This window comes from Netta rufina, assembly GCF_964035555.1.
Source record: "Netta rufina genome assembly, chromosome: 1".
Taxonomy (NCBI): domain Eukaryota; kingdom Metazoa; phylum Chordata; class Aves; order Anseriformes; family Anatidae; genus Netta; species Netta rufina.
Window position 1 is genome coordinate 161,041,159 of NC_140123.1, and position 18,338 is coordinate 161,059,496.

Genomic DNA, 18,338 nt, shown 5'->3' on the forward strand with positions numbered 1-18,338 from the left:
TTGTGGAAACCAAGATAATGTCTAAGTTATATAACAGTTCTTTCCATAATCAATCACTGTCTAGTTTTAGATCTACCTAAGAAGGTTCTTGCACACATGGGAATAAGCTGACTGAGGTAATAGATGAGGTAGGCTAGCTGCTTGTTTTCTGTGAATGTTTTTGCTTCTTCCCACTAGCAACGGCTGTATGGAATATTTGTGGGATTTCTACTTTATAGAGTCAAGCCCGTGACCTCTGAGACTTATTATGTACCATGAAATGAATGTTAAAAAATAAAGATATCTCCTAATTCTTGAAAATGTTTGCTTAATCGTCTTGCTCTTTTCTGCTCCACAAAATGGAGAAATAAAGCAGCAGACCCCATTTATTGACTGCTCAAATTAATGGACCAATTTTTTGGGGCCTTACACCACAGATGGGAATCTGATGATCTGCAAAGAAATAGGAGGGCATTGCTCTTTGGGACAGCTTGTTCAGCTCTGCTTGGCAGAAAATATCTACAAATTCAAGTTTTCCAAGCTTCTTTTAATCTGTGTGGACTTCTTGTGTGTTCTTTTGTTTATAGATTAGTAAAGGTATGGAAATGTATGTATGAAGTAGAGGTAGAGAGAAAGGAATAAGACTACTGATAAAATATGTGATTAATGGGTTGAATGGTATGGAAGAGGCTCCAACGGTAACTGGTGATCTGGGGAAAGGTAGTGGTGCCTATGTTCTGTAATGACCTGAGTACCATAAATGCTGAAGATAGATGGGGAGACTTGCTAGGAATACAGTTACTCCAACAGTGTTATAGGGGCCAAGTAAAGGGCAAGTAATTCCCTAGGGAGGAAACTGATAAAAGGCATCAGGATAGATTGATGGAAGGAAAAAGAAATGGGTTAGCTTAAATTTATTGCAGGCCTGGGCAGTGCTTGCTGTGGATAGAGTGGAAATATGAAAGAGAATTGAGTGGCAGTAACAGTCAGATAGAAAAAGTGGAAGTGGCTAGCAGAGAAAAGAAACTGAAGATGTGATTCAGACATTGCACATAGAAATACATATAGATGTGAGCTGGATGCACAAAAGACAGGCATGGGAGGCTGAGCCATGGGGGATTAGCAGCTGAGAAGGACATGGACAGGGGATTCAGGGCACATGGGGATGAGCAACAAAGAGGAGAGCAACAATGAACGGGGACAGTGAGCATTATGAGTTGGCTGTGTATGTTGTGAGCTGTTGGCTGTGTATAGTGATGGTGGGATGGACTGAAAGCTGTTGCACCTTTATCATACTGGGTACCAGCGTTATGTTTGGCCTCTGTGCAACTCTGAGGTGATGGGGCCATTGCTCATGGCTATGGGGTACCTAATAAAAAGACAGTGCCTTAGGCACAGGCTATGGAAGATACGGGGATTGTCAGCGATTAAAAAAAAAAAAAAAAAAAAAAAAAGGAAAAAGCAGTAACAACAAAGTGAGTTTTTTCCCCAGTGGGTCATCGATTCACTGTACAGTCAGCCTCCTTGAACCAGCCATGCCAGAGAACTATCAGGGGGACTGTGGAAAAATTACTGGAGACTTTTGTATCTAAAGCAAGTATCTGAGGTGTTATCAGGACTGGAAACAAAATGGGTAAGGCACAGAGGACTTGTCAGGCCATTCATGTATCCCCTCCAGAGCATTTGTGTCCAGCTGCAATGTCATAGCAGCTTCTGGTTTTCCCGTGGTGCATATACTCTTGTCTATACTCTGAGTGATGCACATTCATTGGGTCCCCTCGGCTGTTAATGCACAACAGATTGAAAGTTTTTAAAGATTTGGTCATCACCAGAATTTCTGTCTTAACTCTAGAATAATAATCTCTCTTTCTTTGGATCTTTCAATGGGCAGCCAATTTTAATTTTGACTACTGCAAGCAGTAAAGTGATTTCATGCATTTGCTTTCTTACCTGCTCTGCACTTGGTTTCTTTCCCTTGGCTTAGATATTATTGAAAATAGGTTCAAGTTCCTGCTTCTGTTGTGCATCTTCCCATATTTATGCTAATTATTTTTCATGTAAAAATGCTTAAATCACTATTGTTAACAGTGAATACATTATAGAACATACAGTGTCCTGATGATAACATAGAATTTTACAATCAAGATAAATTATTGTCAGTACTTTTTTTAGTATTTTGTCAGATATAAACTGCATATGACACAATTTGCTAGGGAGACAGAAATGTACTGTATCAAACTACTGTTCTGTGGCTTCTAAATGACTTTAAATCACATTGTATCCGATAATTACTAATGCTCCATTAAAGATCGGAAAGGCAATTTATTAGGAACTCCCAAAAGTCTTCTTTAAGCAGTGCAATCTGTGTTTGGTTAAAAGTTTACATAAAATCAATACAAAATTATAGCAGCATAAATAGTTAAACAGTTCTCTGTTAATGTTATACTTGAATCTGTTCTCCTCTTGACAGTTTGGAAAATGTAAGTTACAGAGGAAGGGTAACAGATCTTGGGAGAGGAAGATACAGTTTTGCTGTTCTGAGTACCACAGAATGGAAGAGCATCCATCTATTACTTGCCAGTTATGTCTTTGTGGTCTTCTTTTCTTATGATAGAAGAATCTTGAAAGTGTCATCAAGATAATAGAAAAAAACTTTTACTGCATGCTAGTTCTTGCTAGTAAAATGTTTAATAAACTTCCATGGCAAGAAATGATCCCAATTTTAATTAAGGTCCAAATCATCTCCTCTCTACATAAAAATAAGAACAATAAAGCAGCAGGTGCTGAGGCTGGAGATTAAGTGTTTCATCCCTTAAAATAAAATTGAGGACAAAAAACAACCAAACAACAACAAAAACCAGCAACAACAACAAAACTTGAAACAAAACCACAAGTGAAAAATAAACTAAGGAAAATTTCTTTACCTCCACCTACTCTGCCAGTTTATTCACTGGGATGTTACTTACTGCTGCCTAGAATTCGCATAACCTTTTTTTATTAAAAAAAAAAAAAAAAAAAAAGTTGTTAAACTGCTCATCAATTTTCCAGCCTCACAGGGTAATTTCAACTGTTTGGTTATGAATTGAACGTATGTTCTACCTACTGAACTAAAGCAATGGATTAGTCATAGCTGGTGTCAAAAGTTGCTTTTGTTTACAGTGTGGTGGTGTTGGGTATACAAAAAGAAAGACTCCCAAATGTCACATTTGTACCACAAGTAAATAGTTCAGACCTCAAGCTGGAAACATACATATTAATTCTCTTTCTCTTCTTGGCAAGTAATGTGAAAAAAATAATCTCAAAAGTCTGTAAAGAGTACTTTGCTTTTAAGAGGCACATAACAATTGTGTAAAACAGAACAGGGGCAGAGGCGGGTAGTCTGCTGATTCCCATTGTGTTATTGAAGAGTAAAGAAGGGGTGTTTTGTATCTGATTTGGAAGAGTATAAACAGCACAGTATTTGCAAAGGATTTAAGCAGTGCTCCACATTGCATGGTATCCATTTGTTTCTCTAGCTAGGTCTTTGAAAGCCTCTGCTGTCTGGGCTTTGAGAAACCCAGACAAAAGAATTTCCATTTTTAGGGCTTTTCATCCTACCCAAAAGCACAGTGACCTGCAACTTTGCTCCACAGTAAGTTTCCATAACTATCTTCATGTGAAGAACTTCTCTCTTCTCTCAGTACTGTAGATATCACGGAGACATGCAATTTTATGCCAAATGGATACGCTGTTCAACAACTCTGTTGCTTTTCTGGTAAAGCAGACTGAAAGCCATTACTTACTGGTGCAATGAACTTGCATGCCTAACCACAGATAAACCTTAGGAAGAAAAATCCATACTTAGGTTCTTTTTTTTTAAAAAAAAAAAAAAAAAAAAAAAAAAAAAAAAAAACAGCAGTCCTTCCCTACCTGAACACCCCATTTGTTTTAGACATAAAATATAATTTCTTAATGAAGGTATGTGTGAATCTTATCAACCAGCAGTTAATGATAAAAGCAAATCTTATAAACAGGCAGACTTTAAATAATACATTAAAGCTTATCACTGATGATATCTTTAATTATAGTAAAGCAAATTGTAAGACAGTCTAATGGGAAATACAAATTACTTGTTAAAATTATTAACAGAGTTAATGTGCTTACATTTGTTTATGTGTACAGGAATCATTTCAAATATTTGACTGCAATGACAGTATGTGTAAAGATCAATTAAAAGTCAGGAAGATGAGATATTGGATTTTCAGACCTTAATAGGATTTCATCTGCACTTGTTATATTATGTTATCCACTTATAATTGAGCTTCCATCATATCATAGAATCTGTCACTTCACCAATTTATATTTCTAACCTCTAATGAAACTTCTGTTTCCTAAGGAGAATTTTTGAAACCCATGGTCCTGGTAGAGCTATCTGGTATGAGCACTAATCTGCCCTAGCCTGAGATTGGGGTTCAGGCTATTGACATGAAAAAACAAATACCTTCGTAGTTGCCTACTTCTCAAGCATCTGTCATCACAAACAGATCTAATAAATAGTCTAGATGGAATAAGAGGCAGTTTTATGCAAAACAAACAAGGTAAATTGGTAAGTTGAAAATTGCCAGGAGTTAGACTAATATTAGCTTATTTAATTTGGTGGAATGAAAATAACCACTGCAAATGCAACTAAAATACTTTTGTTTACTGGCCTGTGGAGTCAGCTGAAAGGGTCTTTGATAATCTCTCAGCACTGTTTTTGGAGGGTTCAATTTGAGATGCTTCAACACACTAGTAGTTTCCAGCTATGTGATGCTGATGGAGGATCTTGCACAAGACATGTCCAGGGCCCCACTTCACCCAGCCCTGTTTATCTTTTGCATCAATAGAGATGCAGTGGAGAGATCTTGTGGAGCTTTGACTGGGCAGCATCAATGCTAGGATAAGCTGCTGGTTACATGAATGCAGACTCAAAAATAATGTAAAGACACAGTCTTTTAGTGTTATCGTACTGAAGCTATTGTAACTATCCTCATAGTGTAGCTTATCTCTGTTTCTTGTTTCCATACAATATTCCAAGACAATAATTTGTTCATAAAGTGGACCTTACCTTGGTCAAGGTATTTCTGTATAGCTAACTTTTTAGCAGTACTGTATTGCAACACCTAGCTTAACCTTGAAACCAACAGATGTAGCTTTGAAATGATCTAATATTAGTTAGTTCCAAAGTTCGTAAAGCCAAGCATTAAATGATAACAAAAGGGGCGGGGGGTGGGGGGGTGGAGAGGATGCCAGAGTATATATGCATAACGTCTAGGTGTACTGAAAACACCTATTCACATTAAATTTCTGGCCAAAAAAAATACACATTTTTAAAAAAGCTTTTTAGAAAGCAGAAGAATTTAAGTTTTTCCTGACATCAGGCTGACTTATGTAAACTCTCCACTGCTACAGATTGTTGCAATTGATTACACCTGGGATATTAAGCAATGTGCTACAAAGATATCACATTGTACTCTGTCTTCTCCAATCATTTGTTCAGTTGCTTAAAATAAATATTTTTTGGGAAAAAAAAAAAAAAAGAAAAAAGCAGGAGGGGGAAAAAGGGCAGAGAATATGAAAGAATATATACCAGCTTCTTTGTTGACATTAAACTGGTATTGCTCCTGGCCTAGCCTCGGGTTTATTTACAGAGCCAAGTACTGTTGCTGAGCTGATTTTTAATGGCATGAGAAAAAGCTGAATAGAAATAGACCTGCAAAATAAGCCCAAACACGTATGATTAAAACTACAAGAACTTTAAGGAAAACAAGTCTCACACCATGGGTTGTCCACACTGACCAGTTAGCATTCTCTGTGGCACCCTGGTTATCAGTTGTACTGCTGTTCTCAAGCTGAATGATAACTAGCATTTTAAACACTAAGTACAGAGGAGCAAATATTTTTATATGAGTGTAGGCTCCCACAACCGTAAGGAGCTGTTGTGAGCATGCTCATCCCCCACCAACATTCCTTTCACCAACGTGTGAAAGAACTTCTTCACAGTGAAGGTGACAGAGCACTGGACCAGGCCGCCCAGGGAAGTTGTGGAGTCTCCTTGTCTGGAGATATTCAAGGTCCATATGGATGCCTAGCTGGGCAACCTGCTTTGGCAGGGAGGTTGGACCCGATGATCTCCTGAGGTACCTTCCAACCCCTACAATTCTGTGATTCTGTGATCCCCCAGCAAAGAAGATTGGAGAGACCTCCAAAAGCCAGCAGAAACATCCAAAACAATCAGGCAGCCTCCTGTTGCTCTGATTTAGATCTGTCATCACTGAAATACTGAAGTTCCCATTCCCAAGTGAGTGTCCTGAGCACAACTGTTCTGGGGAGTTAATGCTCCAGCTCCCAGCAATGCTTCACCCACACATGGGGTAAGCACACAGAAGCAGACAAGGTCCTCACCCCACAGTGCTCCCTAGCTGGGTGTCTGTGCAGAGACCCCTGTCCTGGGGATCAGTACTTTGGCATTTTGCTGTGCCTCAAGCTGCAAGCTTGGGATGCTCCTTTCTAGTCCGCTGCCTTTTTTTCAAGAAACCCAGTTTCATCATGTCAGATCTTGCATGGCAGCCATTTTGACGTAGAATTTACACATGCACTGAATGGGATTTGACACAAGAACATGGCTCTGAATTTCACTAGGCAGTTTAAAAAAATCGCCTATTCCATTTGTAGGTTTCACCCTAATTGTTTTAATTGCTTTGAAAATGCCAAGCTGTATATCTGTGTACATGAATGTGCTATTTGAAAATCCTTTCATTATCATTTTTGCACTGGATTTATTTATTTATTTATTTATTTATTTATTTATTTATTTATTTATTTATTTATTTATTTCTGATTTGGTGTGCTTGGATTTTTGGCCTTAGTTTTCTTTTAATAAAGAAGGGAATGGCGCTGTATAGTTTATTAAAATATATATATATATATATTACTACTCATTGCAGTTAGATTCTGGGTGGTGCTCAGAGAATTATCCAATGCAGAATGAGGCTTGCTGAGGCACTCATTCCTGCCATCTTCTGAAAGCCAAAAATGATCATAGAGAGTGAATCAGGATTGTATGTATGATGCAGGTATACACATTGCAGTTGCCTCAGAGTGTACAAACTGTCAAACTTTCACAGCCAATGGGCTAAAACTTGTAATTTCCCCCTTAAAAACAAGTGGCTGCTTTCATTATTTTACTTGCTGGCTTGTTTCTATGGAAGCATTTACATGAATAATTCATTTCTTCAACTTTATCTTAACAAAGTCAAAGACTGCATCCTAAATATCAAAGCAGATGAAACTTTTTTTTTTTTTCACTTTCCTCCAGCTAAAATGGTGTTGCTATCTGTTACTATTATTGTGCCTGAGACAAGCATTATCCTTAATTATTATTGGTCATGGCCTTAAATTATTATTATTTAGTATTTTCAATAATACTTGCACTTAGAGATTATTTTAGTCTATTATTTTCGTTAATTGATCTTCCTGAGACAAAACATTTGAAAATAACATTATGTATGACATTAGCCTTTAAAAAAAACATAATTTCTCAGAATTATTTTCCCCTTGCTGATATTTACTAATTGAATGAGAAAGATCAGCCAGACATGGTGATCAAAAGCCTCAAATTTCTCTTTGACTAGGAGATGCATTCCTGCATATGCAGTGAAACTGCTGAACATGCTAGGCCATGCTGACTTCTGTCACATCAAGTGTGCCAGGAGAACACCAGAAAGCTTCCGGTCCCACAGAAAGTGACACTGGCCTGGCCACCAGCCAAAGGGTGATGACCGTGGCAGCATGGCTAGTGTGAGAGTAGCAAAAGGTTTTGCAAAAAGCAGGAGAGATGCTCCCCAAGCCTGGCCTGACCACCACGGTGGGACTGCAACGTGCAGGCAAGACCATGCAGCAGTCAAAGAAAACAGGCATCCTGATGAACCCTTTGCACTGCACTTTGAGGAGCATTGCTTGTTCCCCTTGCTGAAAGACACACTGATTTTCTGTTGGCTTTCATTTACTAACCATGTTTTCACCAGAAAACTCACAGGATTGCTAGGAAGGTCTTGTATTCCCTGCTAAAATGTTTCCAGGCCGATCATACCTGCAGTATGAGGAGGAAGACAAACTCTTTAGACTGGCTTTTGCAAAATATTTTGATTGTTAGAGAGAAGTGGAGCTGTTTCAAAGAGTTTTGAGTGATTTCCAGTGTCTCAAAAATGTTGTTCTAATTTAGTAGATCTTTTATAATAAGCAATTCATCTGATGACTCTTCATCTGCTTCACCCTTCATCCCATCTCCTCTGCATATAGCCTGATATTTAATGACTTAGAATCATACAAAAAAAAAAGGACTTGTGGAACTTTCCTAGAATTGAAAACAAGAAAGCCTGTCAATACATTTAATATTAGGGAAAAACAAAACAAACAAACAAACAAACAACAAAAAAAAAACTTAGGGATTGCCACTTAGGGATAGCTGAAACCTTACAAAATCAGCACAACTGTTACAAAATCAGCTATATTTTCAAAGATTTGGACAACTTCTGAAAAGAAAAAAATGGGAAAAAGTGCTTCTGATTCTGAGTGAATACAGATTTTTTAATGACATTCTCAGTCAATTTCCTATGCAATATGAATGACCAGCAAGCAGAGTTGTCTGATTTTTGTCATATTTATTAATGATGTACAATAGTAGCGTGGTAGCCTGTGCAAATTATAAGCTGATTAGTTTTCAGCCATGTCAGCTAGTACTTTGATCCTGTCTGAATTGATATGCTAAGCAAGGAGAAAGTAAATCATTGCTTAGGTGGGAAGCCTATATCAATACTGCATGCTTCTTAGCAAGGCAGGAGAGGAACAACATATAGTTCATCTAGATTGTTTCTTGTGCTCGAGCTAGTCCAGCCAAAGCTGCCTCAGGCGAGCTGAGCACTGTCAGCTTGTGCTGCATAAGTGTATAGAAGCAGTATGTCCATGCTGCAGAAAATGGTGATGGGAGTTTGGTAGGTCAAGGCTGAATCAGTGCTAAGTCCAAATGGCAGCAGAGATGTTGCTGCTGGAAATGCCCTGGCTTAACTTAACCATAAAGCTGAGCATCTCACCATGTTTGCTCAATATAGATAGCTTTGTGTTCAAGCCTCTGACTATTAATTCTGATGGCTTTGCCAAATCTCTGTGACTGGTTTACTATTATATCTCCTTCTACAGACAAGCCTCCAACTTCTTAAAATTAATGTGCACGACTGCATGCCATTACATAGTTGCAAGAATTCACCCTCAAAAGGTCATATTTTATTGGTAGTCAAGGCACTCCTGTTGACAGGTTGAGTTAGGCAGTGTGTATATGCACATTCGGGCATTCATATGTCTATGATGAAGTGCTATGAACAATGTATAACAGGAAAGCTGGGCAAGGGTTCAAATAACTAGACTCTCTTTTACGTGAAAACAACACTTCGATTACATGAAAACAACACTGTTCTTTAATGTAGCATTATAAAAGCATGACACAGACAACAAGATTAAGAATGAGAACTTGAATCTACCTAGTCTAATTCAATAGTTCCTTGAATTGTGATACTATGAAGATATGTACCATGTCTTGTGACAGAAAAGAGAAAGGCTTTAATAGTTTCCATTTAACAACTCCAACACATCCTACAATTTAACTCTTCTCATTATGGCTTTTATTTCAATACACTGTACAATATTTTGCCGTGAGAGATCTGTATGTCTGTGTGTATGAAATTAAGGTGATGTCATCGCAAGTATCTCATTCAGGCTACATCTTGCACTGTACAGGGAGGGAAGAAGGAGGAGGAAGAAGAGTTACATGGGAAATGACAGTAGAGCACTGTCTTTTAAAGTACCTTGTCACAGAATCACGGTTAGGATCATATTGATTGCAAAACTCACTGCCATATAAGAATGATGTAGGATACACTAAGGCATTGCAAGTAATCAGAAATGAAACCTTCTGTTATTAGACAAATGGTTTTACTTCAGTGCTTTGCAGAAAACAAGTAACCTTTTTTTTTTTTTTTTTTTTTTTTTTTTTTTGTCAGGGGTGGGGAGGAAGGCAACAGAACGCACATTGCACTATAATTATCAGATGAGACCATCGTGTTGATTTCTCTTATTTTGTGTGCTACAGTTCCAACTCACTGATACTTTCTCTGCTCAGAAGGCAGACCCAAAATGAATCTGCTCATGCCTGACAGTAAGTATGAAAGCCCTTGATATATTCCTGTAGTCTCTTGGGTGCTTACAGTGAACAGCATTTTATTTTTTAAGCCATCCATAGTATACATGAGACTCCAATTTGGTGAAGTTCTCTTACTCAGAAAGCCATATAGTCATGGACCTTAATCAACAGGATTTAAAGAGAGCTTTATAATAAGTCTTTAAGAATGTAGTCCTAGAGAACAATGCAAATATACTTAAATATGTACTTAAACGTATTTCTGAGTTAAATCTATTATTCATACTACCAATTTCTAAGAAAAATGTATAAGCTCTCAGCTGTTGTTATACCCTCTGTAAAATGGGAGTTATTGTACTGATAGCATGAGCCTTTTGGGAAATCTGTGATATAACACTGAAAACAGTTTGCATGCAGCAGTCTCCCAAGGGATGTGATGTCTTTTGCTGGCAGAGTGAAAGATATGCTCTTCAGGTGCTGGCGCACAGGGGGTTGTGCATAAGGATGTGAACACATATGATGTAGTAGTGGGATGCAGAGCGAGAGGGCTTGGCTTGGAGAAGGACCAAAAAAAAAAAAGGATATGAAATTTTGTCAGTTGAGTGCCCTGATCTTTTTAGCCATAACTACTTTCCAAGCCTCCTTATCAGAAGCAACTCCTACAGAAAGATGGGAGGGTAACCACCTTGCCTTTCTGTTTGATTTTTCCAGTGTCTTGCTGGTGAGACTTGGCTTATTCACTGGTAAGTGCTGATTGAGGAAGTGGGAATGTAATGGAGGTGTAACTAGGAAATTTCCTGCTCAGCAGGAACTTGTTGTGTTACTTCCCACAAAGAGCCTCGTGGATCCATCTTGTTTGCAGCAGCTGGAGAGGAAATCCCTGCTGGAGGGATTCAGCCTCCTCTTTGCTGGAAGCCATTCCCTGCACCAGCAGGGAGCAAGCACGAACACAGCGGAGGTTGAAATGAGCTCTTTTATCGGCTGCTCTCAAATGGGGTGTTGCTTGCCTGACAGCCACATAATCTGTGAAGAAATCCACAGATACAAAGTTTCTCTGACAAATTTTCTTTGTAACTTCAAAAATTAATTTTAAAGCTAAATCTTAAGTCTGAATTCTGTGACTATTGTTGAGGGGCAGATTAAAATTGTATCATTATCCTCGATATTGCATTTCTGACAAAGAGGACACATCTAGGTTCAAACACAATGTCTGAAGGGCCTAAATGAAGGCCTAAGGGATAAATTAGTAATAGCACTGTCCTTTGGTATGTGCATATATAGCCAGGAAAAAAAAAATGATACCCTTTCCAGACAATTTCCACATCATTTCCTGTTTCTCCGTGACCATGTTGATCCCATCACTTATTCTCCAGTATCATAAACAAGTCATAATATATTAGTAAAAGCAGTTGCCGAGTTCATATAACTGACAGGAATCCTGAGAAATAGGTTATACAGCATTGATCTCCCCGGAGGCCTTAAATAACAATCTGAAATGTATGGGACAGTGATCACTGGATTTGATGCTGCAGTTTCAGTTTGGTATTTTGCAATTTATAGTTTCCTGATAAATTGGAATCCACTCAGCTGGTTCATATTATGTGGGACTATGAAACTGTCTGTGTTACACTGAAGGATTAAAGTGAGATGGAAATGACTTGGAGGTGTCTAATGACTTTGCATACAAAAATAGCATCAATCCAAAATCATCTCCACCCCATTAGCAGGAATAAGATGCTACAACACATCATGTAGACAACGCATTAGTTCAGGGTGCCTCTCCACTCTAACAGGACATTCCAGCCCCTATTTTCAGGATTTCCCACTTGACTGTTTGAAACTATTGCCTTGGGCTAAAACTTGTATTTGTAAAACAAGGTTTCAGCTTGGTAAGATATTATTTTTCCACTCACATTTTTAACATTGCAGAAGGGGATGGGGGTTGAAAATCAAGTTGTCATTCAATTTGTAATGCTCTGAGAGTATAGAAAAGACAATTTGCAGTTTGAAATGTACTTTTCCTTCCTAATTAGTTTCTGGATGTTGGTAACAATCTGATTTTTCTGTGAAAGAATTCCAATAGTACAAGTGGATATACCATTAAATGTTTGCAAAATATTTTGGAAGGTTATGCTTTTCAAGCTAACATCTTTGATACTCTAAAGACTGAATGGCGATTGGTGCCTAAGAAAAAGTTTGTTAAAAACATTAAAGTTGGCAGAGTTGTCTCATTTGAAAATCAGTCTACTACACATGAGTGAAAATATTTTATCAACATGAAATATTTACAGATTTTATGCATTCGATAATGATTCGATTCTTTTGTACAGTGTAACTGGTGATCTGCACCATGAAGGTTTTGCAGAGCTGTCTTTGAAGGAAGGACTCATTCCCTTATCCATGGTATGTGTGGGAACCCTATCACTTGATATTGCAAGGATTGACTTTTAGGTACTTCGTTCCAGTGACTTTGGGGACATTTTGTTGCTGCTCTCTTTTGCTCTGCCACTGCACTCAAAGTCCATTTGACTACTTTTCCTCAGAAGCCATGTAGACAAAACCCACCCAGCAGCTGGCAAGCAGTGGGCCATCATTTGCAGCAGAGCAATATTTTGAGTAGATTTTTCTGCTTGGTTATTTTTTGTTTAGAACATTTCAACAACCTTTTTTTACAACCTGGTGACAAGAAGAGGGGTGCCAGGACAGCCCAGGGAGCAGTGGGAGGCCAGCAGGAGTTCTGCTGCCTTCAGCCCATGGCACTGGCCTAGAACTAGGCAGAAGCACCTTCACTCCTTCAGGCCTTTTACTGAAGATTTCAAACTATCAGGACTATCCTTCTTGTTCTACAGATCTGATCCCATGCCACAACCAATTAATTGTAAGTTAAGGGCAAATTGTGGCAGCTGTTCTTGAGAAAAGGTTTGAAACTGTAGTGTTTTCAAAGCAAGTGTTGTGCCACTCAGTTGAAGGATCCAGCTGGTCTTGCCATCATGCTCCTGCAGAATCAGGTTATTGCTAGTGACAGCATGCTACCCATAAAGCTCTAATGGAATAAAATCAATATCTTTGGTGAGTGTTTGCTCATTTAGATAGTTACTAGAAATGTCTCTTCCCCACTTCTGTAATGATTCCTCTGTTTTTCTGCAGTCTCTTTATGCAGTGGTGCTAAGACCTCATATACAACATATGCTCTCAGCTAGCACTACTCAGAGACAGGATATGGGACTTGGGACAGATGTAAAAGACACACCACTGGCAGGACTCTCACATGAAGTGGAATTTGGGGTCAAGGTCATTTCCCTTCTTCCTGTTTCATCCTCTCCCCAGTGTGAAGGAGGTCACTCCCCCTTCATCTTCTCCATACTATTCAAGTTTCTGTAGGCTTTAATCTTACCACCCCTCAGCCGACTCTCTTCCAGGATGAGGAATTCTAATCTATTCTTCTGTTCTTGAAAGGATGCCATAGCCTGGCTCTGTTTTCTTCTTCTTCCTCATGTTAGCCAGTTCTCTCACATCAATTCTGAGGTGACTAAAATCACAGAGAGTCATAAAAATGTGTGCACCCTGAATTTATAAATGGCATAGGTTATTTTCTGTTTTGCTCTGATAACTTTTCCAATAACTCTGAATATCTGATTTGCCTTTTTTACTCATCATTGTGCTGAGGTGACTACAAATACAGTATTTCTTTCAGAGTAATAGTTGGTAAGTTATCTCATCCCTGTACCTGTATAGTTTATGTTATTGTCCACATGCGTTCCCTGTTTCATATTTATTACCACTGAACTTCATTTGCCATTTTATCACTCAGTCATATAATATCAGAAGATCCTTCTGCAATTATTCACAATCAACTTTGGTATGCACATGTAGTCACCTCTTTCCCATTTTATAGCTCAGTTCTGAACATGCTGCAGAGCATAGATGTACCTTGGAACCTATAGTAACATTCCTGTACTGTGAAAACTGGTTGTCTGTACTTGCTGTGTAACATAAGCCTTTGTTTCCTAGTACTAGCTTTACCTTTTAATCTCAGAAAATTGCTTGCATAAATTTAAAGCAATTTTATATTGAAATGTTTGTAGTTCCTTTCCTCCAGTTTGGAAGGCTGATTCTGGGACTCCTGCTTGGAAGTATTCTGAATTCCTTTCTACATTAGGTATTTTTTTCTTTTTTTTTTTTCTTTTTTTTTTTCTTGATTTTTTTTGTTTTGTTTTGCTTTTTTTTTTTTTTTTTTTAAAGACTCTGCTGTGTCTAATATGGATTGCCCTGCTTGTTTTTCACTGGGATCACTGGTAAAACTTCTTTCTGCATAACTTTACCTTTGCAAAGCTTGTGAAAAGATTTTTAAAAAACTCCATTCTCTTCTTGTCTTCATCAAATTTGGTTGAAATTAGGTTCAAAAATTATGTGGGAAAAAAAAGGCACACAGACATGTGGATGCACAGTGACAGCATAAGCCCTATCGTTGGGCAGCTGGGCTGAAAGAAAGTACAGAGGATGTACTCTGAATTCTCCTGTAGTCTTGTATGCTCACTCCATTGCTATGTATCTGTTTTTTTGTAGTCTTTGTCAGAAATCTGATATCTCCAGGTATGCACAATGCATACTTCAAGAAAAGACAAAACCACATAGCTATACATACAGGCATATAATAATAGTGATACATTAATTGTTTTGTGAGCCTTCTAGAGTATTTCCATAGTGTCAACTAATGTTGAATGGAATAATGCGAGTTTTAGCAAAAGCAGTTTCCATGGTTACACTGGAGGTATTCTAAATATAGCAGATGATGTAATCAGTTACAGGGACTAGATACAAGATTGCTGTTTATTTCAGTAAGAAGTTTCTTCTCTGGAGATACCTGTGAGAAAGTGTCTATATTACTTGCGGATACTATTTTTCAAATTATTTCTGTTGTCCCATGATTTTCTGCTCCTCAGAGCCTTTCCATTTTTCCATTTACAGCCTGGTAGCTTCTTTATAGTTATTATAAATCATATACATCAGATCACTTTAATGCTTTTACAGAATTCTTAACGCTAAATGTAACATTTCAGAAAACAGTTTCCACATCTGGCCAAAGGAAGATTGTAGTTTTTACAATCTCTTCTAACCCATATATTAAAACCCTGTTATCAGCATCTGTCATATCTGTCCATCCATCTTATCAGTGTGTATGTTCATCTATCTTTTTCTCTCATTGTTGTCATGTCTCCAGTGCCCTCTGATCTGATTTTATCCAGAGAGAAAAGTATGGCTTAATGATCTGAACACATCTCCTTTTCCAAGATGTGTAATAAAACATTCCCCTTCCTCACTCCCAACTGAGCAATTATTTCCCAATGGAACACATTTCACTCCATGAAATTTGGGCTAACTACCTTGCATGTGATACACAAGAATGAGAAAAAAGGTGGAATTAAGATTTGTTGTCACCAGGAAAAGAAATTAAGAAGTGGGGAGAGGGGAAATAATAATGATCAGGAAATTTATTTACAGTTGTTTGTCCATCTCTCATTTGTGTCACCTTTCTAGCCCCACTGACTCCTGTTGGGATTCTGGTTTCTTTCTGAGAGTATAGTTCATAACATGTACCAAGGGAAAATAAGTCACTGACAGAGCAGTTTTCTTCCACAGTCTTTTTGTTGTTGTTGTTATATCTACTTTGAGCATTCTTTCTTTAATCAAGAATTCATTTCCATTCCCACTGCTTATTTTACTCTTCTACCCCATATCAACTTTAATTCATTTCAAAAATGACACACCGCATTTCAGGAATGCTAAAAAAATATATGGTGGGTAAGCTGGAAAAAATGTCCTTTCTGAAAGCACTGCTATACTCACAGTCATATTTTCGTAGTTTATTAAAAGCAACTGGTCAAAAATTACTTGTCTTCTGAAAGCAGAATGTTGTGAACATGCCATGTTTCCAATATCTGCAGAAACAGCATTCCTGTTTTCCATGGGCAAAGAGTGCTAAAGTGTGTAAGATTCTGCATTAACAGCTAGAGGCTAAAAATCATGCATCCTATTGCATTTTCACCCCTTCCAATAAACCTGTTATTAATCTTAGTGCCTAAACACTTTTTTTCTGGTGCAGATAGCCTGAAGACGATGATGTGACAGTGACGAAAGACTGCAATAAAGGGCAGCTGAAACTTTTTGGGGAGAGGTTTCTACTTCTGCAAGACAACAGGCAGTGGCAGCATTCGATGAACAGAAATGAATTTTATTTTCAAAATATGAAAGCTCATAGAATTATAGAAATTATGGAAGAAAAAGATATATTGGGCCATCTTTTCCATTCTGGAGGCTGTGACAGCTTTGTTCCTGCCTTATAAGGTACTTTCTGAGTCTAGGTTTAAGGTCTCAGCAGACGGGGCTTAATAACTTACTGTGAAAAACTGTTCTTGTATGTGGCAAGTTTCATTATCAAAGCTCGGTTTTATATTTAGCTGTGAATGTATCATCTCTGAAAAGATGATCCTGCGATTGCTCCTGCTTTTATCTCTGATACCACTTTAATCAACTCCTTTCCATCCTTAACATTCAGGTGTTTCTGATACTTCTGTATGCTCATGCATCCTCCTACTCTTACTTGGTGCTCAGCCTGCCTATTCATATTTAGGTTTCTCACCTTTCTATATATGTCAGGCCCTCTGATTGCCACTTACCCTTCCTTGGCAAATGTCTCTTCTTCCAGATAGGTTACTGATGCAGTTGAGTAAGACTTTACCTCAGAGTAAGATTGTTTCTGCAGCAGAATTAACCAAGTTGAAGGCTGCAGGTAGAGCTGTATTCCTGACTGGAAGTTGACGTAGTAGATTTGAGGGGAATGAAATGTAAAAAGTATCTGAGCATGGGAAATATCAATTAAACATACTCAATGCTCAATGGGTGAAATACTAGTCCCACTGAAGTCAAAGACAAAATGCGATTGGCCACGATGTTTCTTTGCACTTACAACAAAAGCAGAGCCAACCCTGAGGACTCTTTTTTTTTTTTTTTTTTTTTTTTTTTAAGCGAGATCATCTGGTAAAGTCCAAATTAGGGCTGTTAAACATGGACCTGCCTGCCACTGATCAGTTTCAGAAACAATACCCTGCTTTTTCTTTTGATCATTCTTTTAAAGGCCTCCTGATCCTGCCTTTCCATTTAGCAACCTAGAGGGAGGGAAAGATGAAGAAAGTGGATGGAGAACTGACCAAGATAATCTTCCCAAATGGAGCAGAGATATCCTAGGGCAGTCATCTATCTGCTCTAGGAAACTCCCAATGCAAATCACCCAGTCTCCATAACTTCCCCTTCTCCACTGTGAGGTCTTTCTGTCCCTGTAGTTGTTCCAGTTCAGCAGTTTATGTGGTTGAACTCTGAAGGGACAGATGAAGTACCTGTAATTTTTATGATTGTTTGTTTATTTGTTTTTCAGTTGTGCCTAGCAGGCAAAATTAACAGCCTCAGTGTAGGTTAACTCACTTTGTTCACTTACAGTATATATGCTTGATTCAAAACTAGTGGGAGTCATTTAGTGGCTTGTAACCTAGCAGTGACTTCTCTAAAACTTACCTACGGCTCCCAGATGTGGAGTTTTGCCAGCAATTTCAATAGGGTTATCATGGGACTTCCCATGTGTCAGTCAGGTGAACTCTGCTGTCATTCTGTAGTCTGTGCAGAGAAGATAATCAGAGTTTCAACCCAAATCTATAATAAAAGAAAGCCCAGGAGGCCTCTAAATGGGCTAGCCACATGAGAGTTAGATGGGGGTGAAACTGGGTACCTGCCCTCTTTTGCCCAGCCAGCACATCTGTTCAACAGACATCGAGGAGTTTGGGAACATACTGTCAGCCTTGGAACGGAGAAGAGAAACAGACCCATCCTTCTTCCCCTCCAGTCCTTCAACATTTCTGAGACTCAGGACAAGGTGAGAGATGCATGGTTTAGGAAGCAAGTTTATTACCTCTCCCCCTCACCATTTAGCAATACAGGGATGGATACTAACTATATTCTACAGTATAGGTCAGCCATCCTTCTTCAATAAGCTTAGCCAATTTGAGGGCTGTGCATCTACTCTTCAGTCAGATGCCAATCCATTGTTGGTATCCCATTTTCCTCTCTTCATGCATGATGTACCAGGCTGAAGACAATT